The sequence below is a fragment of the Ranitomeya imitator genome, chromosome 6 (assembly GCF_032444005.1).
Source record: "Ranitomeya imitator isolate aRanImi1 chromosome 6, aRanImi1.pri, whole genome shotgun sequence".
NCBI lineage: Eukaryota > Metazoa > Chordata > Amphibia > Anura > Dendrobatidae > Ranitomeya > Ranitomeya imitator.
Window position 1 is genome coordinate 322083144 of NC_091287.1, and position 12821 is coordinate 322095964.

Here is a 12821-nt window from a genome sequence, read left to right on the forward strand (position 1 = left end):
GTTGAAAAAGTCCTCCTGGTTTCTATGGCACATCATCAATAGAGCTTGAGAGCATTCGACTCGTTCCTGCTTCTGGAAAGGTGTGAGCAGCCGGGGAACCCAGCGAGCGAATACTTTATGCATGTGAAGATGGTCTTGCATGATTTTTTTCCATGGACCCCACACTAATCTTGATATTTTGAGCTATGTGGCAAAAGGTTCCGTGGCGATTTTTCAAAATGGCACCCTCCACTTTCTGGATGGTGTGTTCATTAATAGCAGAGTTTGGTCGCCCTGGAATTGGAGCTGTTTGCACCAAAGTCTGACCACATTTGAACTGACGTTGCCAGTCCTTGACTACAACATATGATGGGAATCATCACCATAAACCTCTTTCATCTCATCGAACGTCTTCCGTTATGTGAAGAAGAAACCTTAGTCCTTTATTTCCAGTATAAAGTCCTGGACCCGTGGAAGCGTGCATAACGTGAAACGGCCATCGTCCTTTTACTTGCACTGTCCCTGCTCTTATTACCTTGTCCATGAATTTATACTGGAAATAAAGGACTAAGGTTTCTTCATCACATAACGGAAGTGTTGCTGCTTTCTTCTTTCTTTGGATTTACCCACATTTGATTTGACTATGCGAGTTCTTAACTGCATCATATGATGGGGAATCATCACCATAAACCTCTTTCATCTCTTTGAATGTCTCCTTTGGTGTGCGGCCTTTCAAGTAAAGGAACTTGATGACCGCTCTGCATTCCACTGGGTCCATTATCAAACCTAACACTACTTCAGCACCTGTAAAATCAAGACTGTTATCAGTTCTGAGTTGCAAACTGGCATGTAGCCTATAGAGACTTATATTATTACACATGTGCAGTTCCAGCGTCCTGTGATAAATAGAAGTGGGTCAGGGGAAATCTTTAATGAACGCCCCACGCAGCATTGGAGTTTCTCTCTCCAGGCCTACCGAACAATAAATGCCTCTGGAGGCTGACTACTTAAACCCCAGACCACACCCTGGGGTGGAGATAAGGTGGATAACCTAACACCCGCTCTATGGTTGTCCACAAAAACCCAGCCCTTAAAATGGCTAGTTAACCCCCTTTCAACACATAGTGTGCTTGGATGAAACTCCTGGGTTTCAAATCACTGAAACTAATAGCCTCAGTGAATCATATCTCCCCTCCAGAACTTTGCCAGTCACTGTGTCATATATTTCCCACCTTTGCCCAAAGCCTGGGGTTTTGGCACCTTCACTCACTAAGCAGGAAAGTCTGGATAAGGCATCTGTGTTACCATGTAACTTCTCTGGCCTATGCTCATCGTGGAAGCTGAAGTCCTGAAGTGCAAGAAACCACCTAGTCACCCAGGCATTCTTCATGTTTCTTTCCCTGATCCATCTCAGCGGTGCATGGTCTGACACTAATCTCAGCATGTCAATTGCCCATTTGATGACCAAGCACTCTTTCTCTAAGATGGCATAGTTCTTTTCACAGGAGGAGAGTTTCACACTCAGGTATAGGACTGGAGGTTTGTCCCCATCAACTACCTGGGCCAACATAACTCCCAACCCAACCCAACCCCAGAGGTGTCCATCTGGACCACAATCTCCTTTGTGAAGTCAGGTGAAACCAAGACCGGCTGTTAGAGGGTGAGCTTCAATTCCTGGAATGCCATCTCCGCTTCAAAGGACCACTTGACCATCGACGTCTTTGTGCCTTTAAGAAGATCAGTCAGAGAGGCGGCTATCATGGTAATATTTAAGATAAATTGCCATTAATAGCCAACAATTCCCAGAAAGGCCCGAACTTGCTTCTTGGAGATCGGTTGCAGCCAATTTTGGATTGCCTCCACCTTATTTACTGGCAGCTTTAATTCGCCCATTCCGACAACATAGCCAAAGAATTTTTCCTCTTCTTTATCCATGGCACACTTCTTTGGGTTTATGGTAAACCCTGCCTTCCTCGGTGCATCCAGTAAGGCCTGGACCTTCTGCAGGCGACTTCCCTAATCCGGACTGAATATCACGATGTCATCCAGGTAAGCGGCAGTGTTCTCAAAAAATTATGACATAGTTATTATGGGAGATTTTAATTATCCAGATATTTGTTAGGAATTTCTCTTAGGCAAAAGTACGGGGTCCAGAAAATTCTTATCTTCAATTGCTGACAAGTGACAACTTTATCTTTCAAAAGGTAGAAGAGAGAACAAAAGGATCTGCAATCTTGGACCTAATTCTTACCAACATGAAGGAAATGGTTGAGGAAGTAAAAGTGGCTGAAAATTTAGGAGGCACTGATCATGTTATCCTTCAATTTTTGATTACAAGAGGAGAAAGACCAGGGAGGACTCAGACTTTAAGGTTGGACCTCAGAAATTCAGATTTTAATGGACTCATAAAGAGCGTAGGAAAGGTCCTATGGCTGGATGTTCTAAAGGCCAGAAATGTCCAAGAAGGTTGGTAGATTTTGCTAAATGAAATTCTCACCTCACAATCGGTAATAATTCTGAAAAGCAGGAAGAATTGGAAGCATTTAAAGAGACCAGGGTTGATGAACACATAACTTAATCACTTGCTAAAAAGGAAAAAAGAAATGTATATCAAATGGATAGAGAGGGACATTTCTAAAGAAGAATATAATGCTGTCTGCAGGGAATGCAGGGCAAGAGTTAGAAGAGCTAAAGCCAGTAATGAAGTAAGGCTCGCAAGGGAGACCAAAAGCAGTAAAAAAAAAGGATTTTGGGGGTATGTCAAAAGCAAAAGAAAACTCAAAGATGATATGGTATTTTTACAGGATGAAAAGGGTGGAGTGGTCAAAAAGGATGTTGAGAATGCCAAACTTTTAAATTCCTATTTTGCATCTGTATTTTCTAAGAAAGCAATTGTAACATCAACTGATCTTCACGGTGCTATTGAAGGAATAAAATAATCCACACTATCTATAAACAGAGAGATGGTGAGGGAACACTTAGCTAATTTAAATGAATTTAAATCTGATGGGCCAGATGAATTGCATCCTAGGATACTGAAAGAGTTAGCAGAGGAAATTGCAGAACCACTAGCCAGAATCTTTGAAAAATCCTGGAAAACAGGAGATGTCCCAGAAGATTGGAGCACGGCAATTGTCGTCCATATTTTCAAAAAAGGAAAGAAGACAGAGCAAGGAAATTACAAGTCAGTGAGCCTTACTTCTATGCCAGGATATATAATAGTTCAAATTATTAAACAGCATGTAAGTAAATACATGGATAAGAATACAGTAGTTAACCAGAGCCAGTATGGTTTTGTAGCAAACAAGTCATGCCAGATTAATCTAATTTCCCTATATGATGGAATCACTGAATTTGTGGATCAGGGAAATGCAGTAGATACAGTGGGGAAAAAAAGTATTTAGTCAGCCACCAATTGTGCAAGTTCTCCCACTTAAAAAGATTAGAGAGGTCTGTAACTGTCATCATAGGTACACCAAAACTATGAGAGTCAAAATTGAGAAAACAAATCCAGAAAATCACCTTGTCTGATTTGGCAAGATTTATTTTGCAAGTATTTATTTATTTATTTATTTATTTTGCAAGCCAACATATTCTGCAGCACTTTACATTTTAGAGGGGACTTGTACAGACAATAAACATTACAGCATAACAATGAACACACAGATCAAAATAGATACCAAAAGGAAAGAGGGCCCTACTCGCAAGCTTACAATATATGAGGAAAAAGGGGAGACACGAAAGGTGGATGGTAACAATTGCTTTAATTGTTCGGACCAGCCATAGTGTAAGAATTGGGTGTTCATGTAATGCTGCATGAACCAGTAGTGATGAGCGAGTATACTTGTTGCTCGGGTTTGTGAGAGCATACTCGGGTGGTCACCGAGTATTTGTGAAGCCCGACCCGATCCTAGTGTGGGATCGGTCATGAGGTCGGCGATCTGCGCGCAAAAGTCGCGTTTCATATGACGCTTTCAGCGCCATTTTTCAGTCAATGAAGGAGGACGCAGAGTGTGGGCAGTGTGATGACATAGGTCTCGGTCCCCACCATCTTAGAGAAGGGCATGACAGTGATTGGCTTGCTTTCTGCGGCATCACAGGGGATATAAAGGGGCGTGCACGCTGGCCGCCATCTTACTTCTGCCAATCTTAGCATAGGGAGAGGTTGCTGCAGCTTCATCAGAAGAAGGGATGTAGTTAGGGAAGGAAGATTAACCCCCAAACTACTTGTGCTGTAGCGATTTCCAATGTCCAACACCACCATTTTTTTGCAGGGACAGTGAAGGCTATATTTTTGTGCATCAGCTCTATAGCTTATTAGGCTGCCTTATAAGGCTCCCTGATAGCTGCATTGCTGTTTGCACGCTGCTATGCAAACCAACTGCTTTTTTAAAAGCAAAAATCCTGTTGCTCCTTTCTGCACAGTTATCTTGTTTATTTGTCCACACTTTTGTGTGCAGCAGTCGTTTTTATTGCTGCCATACTTTTCCTGAGATCATTGTAGGGAGATTGAAATTGTACTACAGTCCTTGTATATCTTCCAGCCACTTTCTGCCACTTACATTGTGTTGTTTTATACACTGGGCCTGAGTTTTGGTTCAGTCTCCCCAAAGAACAGTGAGATTCAAATTCTCACAAAGTGGATATACTGCAGTCCTGTTAGTTTGTCGTATGTCAGCCAGCCACTTTCTACCACTTAGATTGCGTTGATATATACACTGGGCCTGAGTTTTGGTTCAGTCTCCCCCAAAAAAAGTGAGATTCAAATTCTCACAAAGTGGATATACTGCAGTCCTGTTAGTTTGTCGTATGTCAGCCAGCCACTTTCTGCCACTTACATTGTGTTGTTTTATGCACTGGGCCTGAGTTTTGGTTCAGTCTCCCAAAAAAGGGGAGATTTAATTTCTCAACAAGTTTATATACACCTTCTACCTTGTTTTACAGTACCATATAACAGTTTTTATTTTGTTTAGATTTTCCAAAAAATGAGGAAGTCTGGTGGAAGAGCCCGTGGGCGGTGGTTGCCAGCTGGTACTGATGGTGGTGGTGGTCGTGGTGCATCTGGTGGTAGTAGCGAAAGCACAATAGCACCTAAGGCTGGAGGTGTTGAGTCAGCGTCATCATCTGGCTACACAAGGCCTCGAATGCTCCCTTATCTGGGAGTAGGAAAACAGCTTTTAAAGCCGGATGATCTAACCTTCATTAAAATGAACCAATCATGGATTTCAAATTATTTTGCCCCACCTTCCCCTTCTGACACGTAGCTTGCCTGAAAAATGTCTTGCTTTTGGCCTCCTCTTACTGACTTCTTCTTTGTCCACCATAGGCCATTTTTATACCTCCCTAAATAGGCTGACTCCCCCCACAGGGCCGTGGTCACCACCTGGCGCAAGCACCCGTGCGAGTGCCGTTTGCCTGGACAGGTGGGTGTGCCCACTCTTGGGCGACGGCACTGGCACAGGGTCCCTCATAGTACAATGAAGTGTCTCTGACGGTGGTGGTGCACAGCCAACGTCAGACACACCGTCGTAATATGAGGGGCCCTGTGCCAGTACCGCCGCCCACGAGAGAGTGTTCCCCCCTGCTCGAACAGTGCTCTACCACTTGCAATACTCCCTGCTCCACCAATGGCACTGCAATACAGATTTGTTGAAATGATAGATGATAGTTAAAATATACAGGGGCCCCGGCCTCCATTTAGACCAGTTAATACTTTGCGCCTACTACCACTGTCTGCTACTCAGCAGAGGAGCCCACCCCTGTACCTAGCTATGCCACCTGTTTAGTTCTGTTACCAATTTTGAACTATATTAGCCTACTTTATTATTTGGGCCTACTAACTGTGTCTGCCACTCATTACAGTTGTCCTCCACTGAACAAAGCAATGCCGCCTGTTTAGTCCTGTTACCAATTTTGAACTGCATTTAGCCTACTTTAGTATTTGGGCCAAATAACTGTGTCTGCCAGTCATTACAGTTTTCCTCCACTAAACAAAGCAATGCCACCCGTTTAGTCCTGTTACCAATTTTGAACTGCATTTAGCCTACTTTAGTATTTGGGCCTATTAACTGTGTCTGACACTCATTACAGTTGTCCTCCACTGAACAAAGCAATGCCGCCTGTTTAGTCCTGTTACCAATTTTGAACTGCATTTAGCCTACTTTATTATTTGGGCCTATATCTGTGTTTCCTCCTCATCATGCCCATTGCCCAGCCAATGCTAGGTGAGTCTGCTGGTACATTGACCCCGACCACTACATTCCCCTTGCATTCTACACAGCCAGAATCTGTCCCTGCTGAAAGTCAGGTTCCCCTTCCCGCATACTATACCACCTTACAAGCGGGCAAAGTGGAAGGTGCAGATGAAAGTGCAGGTTCCTTCATCAGGTGGGGGGGCATACTCGTTGGCGACGTCACTGGCACAGGGCCCCTCATAGTACGCAAAAGTGTCTCTGCCAGTGGGAGGCGCCACCCGCCATCAAACACACCGCCGAACTATGAGGGGCCCTGTGCCAGTGCCAACGAGTGGGACCCCCCTGCTTGCACTGGATCACAGCACTTGCAAAGATGAAATACTTACCTCTCCCTGCTCCACAGCCGTGACGTATTCCGCGTTTCCTGGGCCCACGAAAATCTTGAGCCAGCCCTACCCCCCCCCCCACAACTTTAGCCAAATGACCCCCAGTTTTCAATGTCAAACTATTATTATAAAGTAAATTAAGATTGACAAGCTTAAGTAATAAGAATTGATGTTTTTGGCATTAAAATGGGCACTGTAGTTGTTTTCCTGTCCTCCGCTCACTACCGACTTTAATTCCCCATTGACTTGCATTGGGTTTCGTGTTTCAGTCGGCCCCTGACTTTTCGCAATAATCTGCCAATTTCACCCGACCTGACTTTTGACAAAGTCGGGTTTCGAGAAACAGTCTTAAGAAAAGCATTTTTTAGGGCACGCTTAAAACTGTGGGTATTGGGGATTAATCGAATTAGCCTGGGTAGTACATTCCAAAAAAATGGCGCAGCACGTGAAAAGTCTTGGATACAAGAGTGGGAGGTTCTTATTATTGAGGATGTTAACCTCAGGTTGTTAGGAGAACAGAGGGCACGGGTAGGGTGGTAGACTGAGATGAGGGAGGAGATGTAGGGTGGTGCTGAGCCATGGAGTGCTTTGTGGGTGAGGGTAATAAGTTTATACTGGATTCTGGTGTGGATGGGTAACCAGTGTAATGACTGGCACAAGGTAGAGGCATCGGTATAACGATTGGTGAGGAATATGATCATGGCTGCAGCATTCAAGACAGATTGGAGGGGGAGAATTTGGTAAGAGTAAGACCGATTAGTAGAGAGTTACAATAGTCCAAATGAGAATGAATAAGAGAAACAGTAAGAGTTTTTGCAGAGTCAAAAGTAATAAAGGGTTGAATTCTAGAAATGTTTTTGAGGTGCAGAGAACAAGAGCGAGCCAGTGATCAGATGTGGGGGGGTGAATGAATGCTCGGAATCAAGTATGAACCCAAGACAGCGGTTATGGTGGAAAATAAGTATTTGATCATAAACAAAAGTTCATCTCAATATTTTGCTATATATCCTTTGTTGGCAATGACAGAGGTCAAACATTTTCTGTAAGTCTTCACAAGGTTGGCACACACTGTAGGTGGTATGTTGGCCCATTCCTCCATGCAGATCTCCTCTAAAGCAGTGATGTTTTGGGCCTGTTGCTGGGCAAAACGGACTTTCAACTCCTTCCAAAGGTTTTCTATGGGGTTAAGGTCCGGAGACTGGCTAGGCCATTCCAGGACCTTCATATGCTTTATATGACATCACTCCTTCATTACCCTGGCGGTGTGCTTGGGATCATTATCATGCTGAAAGACCCATCCATGTTTCATCTTCAATGCCTTTGCTGATGGAAGGAGGTTTGCACTAAAAATCTCATGATACATGGCCCCATTCATTCTTTCATGTACACAGATCAGTTGTCCTGGGCTCTTTGCAGAGAAACAGCCCCAAAGCATGATGTTGCCACCCCCATGCTTCACAGTAGGTATGGTGTTCTTTGGATGCAACTCAGCATTCTGTCTCCTCCAAACAAGACAAGTTTTGTTTCTAATAAAAAGTTCTATTTTGGTTTCATCAGACCATATGACATTCTCTCATACTCTTCTGGATAATCCAAATGCCCTCTAGCAGAAATCAGATGGGCCCGGACATGTACTGGCTTAAGCAGGGGAAAACTTTTGGCACTACAGGATCTGAGTCCCTGACAGCGTAGTGTGTTACTGATGGTAGCCTTTGTTACGGTGGTCCCAGCTCTATGCCGGTCATTCACTAGTTACCCCCGTGAGGTTCTGGGATTTTTGCTCACCATTCTTGTGATCATTTTGACCCCACGTGGTGAGATCTTGAATGGAGCCCCAGATCAAGGGAGATTATCAGTGGTCTTGTATGTCATTTTCTTATTATTGCTCCCACAGTTGATTTCATCACACCAAGTTGCTTGCCTATTGCAGATTCAGTCTTCCCAGCCTGGTGCAGGGCTACAATTTTGCTTCTGGTTTCCTTCGACAGCTCTTTGGTCTTCACCATAGCGGAGTTTGGAGTGTAACTGTTTGAGGTTGTGGACAGGTGTATTTTATATTGATAATAAGTTCAAACAGGTGCCATTACTACAGGCAATGAGTGGAGGAAAGAGGAGTCTCTTAAAGAAGTAGTGACAGGTCTGTGAGAGCAAGAAATCTTGCATTTTTTAGGTGACCAAATACTTATTTTCCACCATAATTTGCAAAATAAATCTTGACAAATCAGATTTTCTGGATTTGTTTTCTCAATTTTGATTCTTATATTTGTGGTCTACCTATGATGTCAATTACAGGCCTTTCTCATCTTTTTAAGTGGAAGAACTTGCACAATTGGTGGCTGACAATACTTTTTTTCCCCACTGTATAGTATATCTCAACTTCAGCAAAGCATTTGATAAAGTATCTAATCCTATCCTTATTGAAAAAAATTACCAAATATGGGATTGAGAAGGCTACGGTTAGAAGGATTCATAACTGGCTCAGTGATCGTACTCAAAGAGTGGTAATAAATGATTGCACATTCAATTGGAAAAATGTCTCAAGTGCTATGCTCTGGCCCCAGTGTTCTTCAACATTTTTATAGATAAGGGAACTGAAAGTAACTAATTAAATTTGCAGACAATGCAAAGCTAGGAGGGATAGCTAACACTAGAGAAGACAGAGAAAGGATTGGAAAGGATCTAGATAAGCTTGGGCAGCAACTAATAGAATGGTATTTAACAGGGAAATGCAAGATTCTACATCTGGGCAAGAAAAACAAAAATTACATCTATTGAATGGGAGGAATAGAACTAAGCAACAGCACGTGTGAAAAAGGCTTGGGTATACTATTAGATCACAGACTGCACATGAGTCAGCAATGTCGTGAAGCAGCAAAAAAAGGCAAACACAGTTTTAGGATGTATTAAGAAAAGGATAGAGTCTACATCACGTGAAGTAATTATCTCCCTCTATTTCTCCTTGGTCAGGCCTCATCTGGTTCAGTTCTTGGCACCACATTTTAAAAAAATACAGTGAAAAACTGGAGCAAGTTTAGAGAAGAGCTAACAGGATGGTAAGTGGACTGCAAAGTATGTCCTACGAGGAATAGATAAAGGATCTGGGAATGTTTAGCTTTAAAAAAAAGGCTAAGAGGAGACTTAATAGCTGTCTACAAATATCTGAAGGGATGTCACAATGTAGAGGGATCATCATTATTCTCATTTGTACATGGAAGCACGAGAAGCAATGGAATTAAACTGATAGGGAGAAGATACAGATTAAATATTAGAAAAACTTTTTGATAGTGAAGGTGATCAATAAATGGAACAGGCTGCCTTAAGAAGTGGTGATTTCTCCCTCAATGGAAGTCTTCAAACAGAGGCTGGACAGACATATGTCTGAGATGGTTTAGTGAATCCTGTGTTGATTTGGACACGATTACCCTTGAGGTCCCTTCCAACATTAACATGCTTAGATTCTATGATCTTCAACTATGTAGGACGAACAACATCCTGTACTGTGACATCACTGTGTTTATCTCTGTTCTGTGACATCGCCTTTTTATTATCTCTGGCTTGTCACATTAATGTATACATTATCTCATTATGGTGACATTGGAGTGTTTATCACTTTTCTCACGTGACACCACTGTGAAAGATATTTCTGTACTGTGACATCATGGCGATTATAAATCAGTTTATTCTAACATCTATTTCAAATAGGCTAGGGTTACACCATTGTTTTTCTCTCTTCCGATAAAATTGTTCCAGCTATGCTAATCACACTCTGAGAGTTTGATCAGAGTTTGATCAGAGTTTGACCTGATTAGAATAAAAAAATCTCAATCTTCTCCACTCTGTCCTAGGAAAAAGTTGGACATGTGCAGGATCCCATAGAATAACATGTGGTCGAGTGCTATCCGTCAAAACACTGGATAGCACTTGTCCAATTTTTACGATTATCTGCACAAGTCCTTATAGCAAACAAAATAATATTAAACTTTTCAAGTTCTAAATATGCAGCTAACAAAGTTCCCAGCTTAATTTTTTTTATTTTAAATTAACAGCTTATAAAAAAAAATCAAGAACAGCCAACATTTTTTTACAAACACATTGGAAAACCATAATAAATCGCTAACATATTAGGCTTTATATGTCTACAGTCTACAATTCTTATATGAAGACATTAGCTACATTCACTGTAAAATGCTGATAATTACAGTCATCATAATTTATATGAGTTTCTACTGCTTCAAAGAAACTCATGGATAAAAAAAAAAAACATTTTTTACAGACAGGTAAAAATGTGCCCTATTTATATGGACCGCTCAAGAATTTCTGGATGGTTAACAACCATGGTGGTCATGTTGGAGTTAGGCCCCATTACAAGCTTTATTTTGGGTCACAATGGTTACTTGTTATGCTCCTACAGGTGTCCTTCAACATATCAAATACATCTAGTATCTATCTGAAAGCAACTTTTGAACCACAAATGGAATGTGTTGTCAGTTTCATAAACAATAGAAGGAAGGTCTGTTAATTGACAAGACTTTATTCCTTCATCAGCCTATGAATCCTCAAACAGCCAGTATAACCCACTAGAGGAAGCAATTGTCGGGGAGAACGGGTGCAGCACTTAGTATGTACTTTAAGAATGTGTTAGCACCACAGGAATTTCAGGTGTAAGCGACATTGCATTATTATAATAGCATGTTCAATCATGATAACATTATTTTTGCTTATTCAGATGATTCATCAGTCAGTTTCAGTTAAGTAAGGTAACAGATCAATAATACAGGTCATGAAATGTTCTTGTTGGTTCTGCTCTCAACATACAAAGCTGATAATATCTAGTAGGTGTATTCCTGATCCTTATTAGCTGAAAAAATCCCATTCTTTATTCTTTCCAATTCCTAGTAATGTAGTTCCCTCTAAAAGGATCATGCAGGTGTGCTTTTTAAAATTAAGAAGATGCCAAATGTTCAAGAAATATTACATTGCAATTATTATTGACCACCATAGAACAATGCAATGCTCTGAACATTGGGCTGCTCTCACATAATTTTAATGCAGACACGTTTAAGCATCTGCAGTACCCGGACCTTCCGCAGTCCTGGTGAATCGAACTTAGTTCATCATATGATCAGTCTAAGGCAGGGATGCCAAACTCAAATACACAGAGGGGCAAAATTAAAACAAAATTGGACAAATTCATGGGCCAACCTTGATATTTAAAAAGAAATGTCTACAATTGAGGAAGTTTTTCCCTGTCATCAAATATAACAATGGGCTTTTTAATATTGAAACAAACTTAAAGGGGTTGTTCCACAAATAAAGTACATTTTAATTAATAGATCTTGCATAAAATATAATATTATTTTAACAGCAGTAAAAAGCATATGTCCTAATGGCTTAATTTAAATATGTAATGATAAAGGATAAAAAACCTTGAATAATCTACTATATAATTGCCTAGGGTCACTTCCGTCTGTCTGTCTGTCCTTCTGTCACGGTTATTCATTCGCTGATTGGTCTCGCCAGCTGCCTGTCATAGCTGCCGCGACCAATCAGCGTCGGGCACAGTCCAGAAGAAAATGGCCGCTCCTTACTCCCCGCAGTCAGTGCCTGTCGCCCGCATACTCCCCTCCAGTTACCGCTAGCACAGGGTTAATGCCGGCGGTAATGGACCGTGTTATGCCATTGGTAACGCACTCCGTTACTGCCGCTATTAACCCTGTGTGTCCCCAACTTTTTAATATTAACGCTGCCTATGCGGCATCAATAGTAAAAATTGTAATGTTAAAAATAATTTAAAAAAAACCAGAAACCTGCTATACTCACCCTCCGTAGCAGCTCGAGCCAGGCTACTCACCCTCCGTAGCAGCTCGCGCCAGCCGCCATCTTCCGTTGCAGGTTCCGGTGGCAGAAGGACCTGCCATAACGTCACGGTCATGTGACCGCGACGTCATCTCAGGCCCTGCGCGCCTGCGCTACAAAGACCTGCCATGACGTCATGGTCATGTGACCACGACGTCATCACAGGTCCTGCGCTAATACCAACCCTGGGTGTTATGTTTGCTAATGACAGGTGTTATGAAGGCAATTCAGAAACACAGTGTGCTTAGCGATCAGAGCGCACACAGTGATCTGACAAATACCCAAAAATACAAGAACGAGCTCTGAGACGTGGAAACTCTGTAGACTGCACACCTGATCCTATCCTAAACACAACTAAAATCGGCTGTGGATTGCGCCTAACAACTACCTAGGCAACTCGGCACAG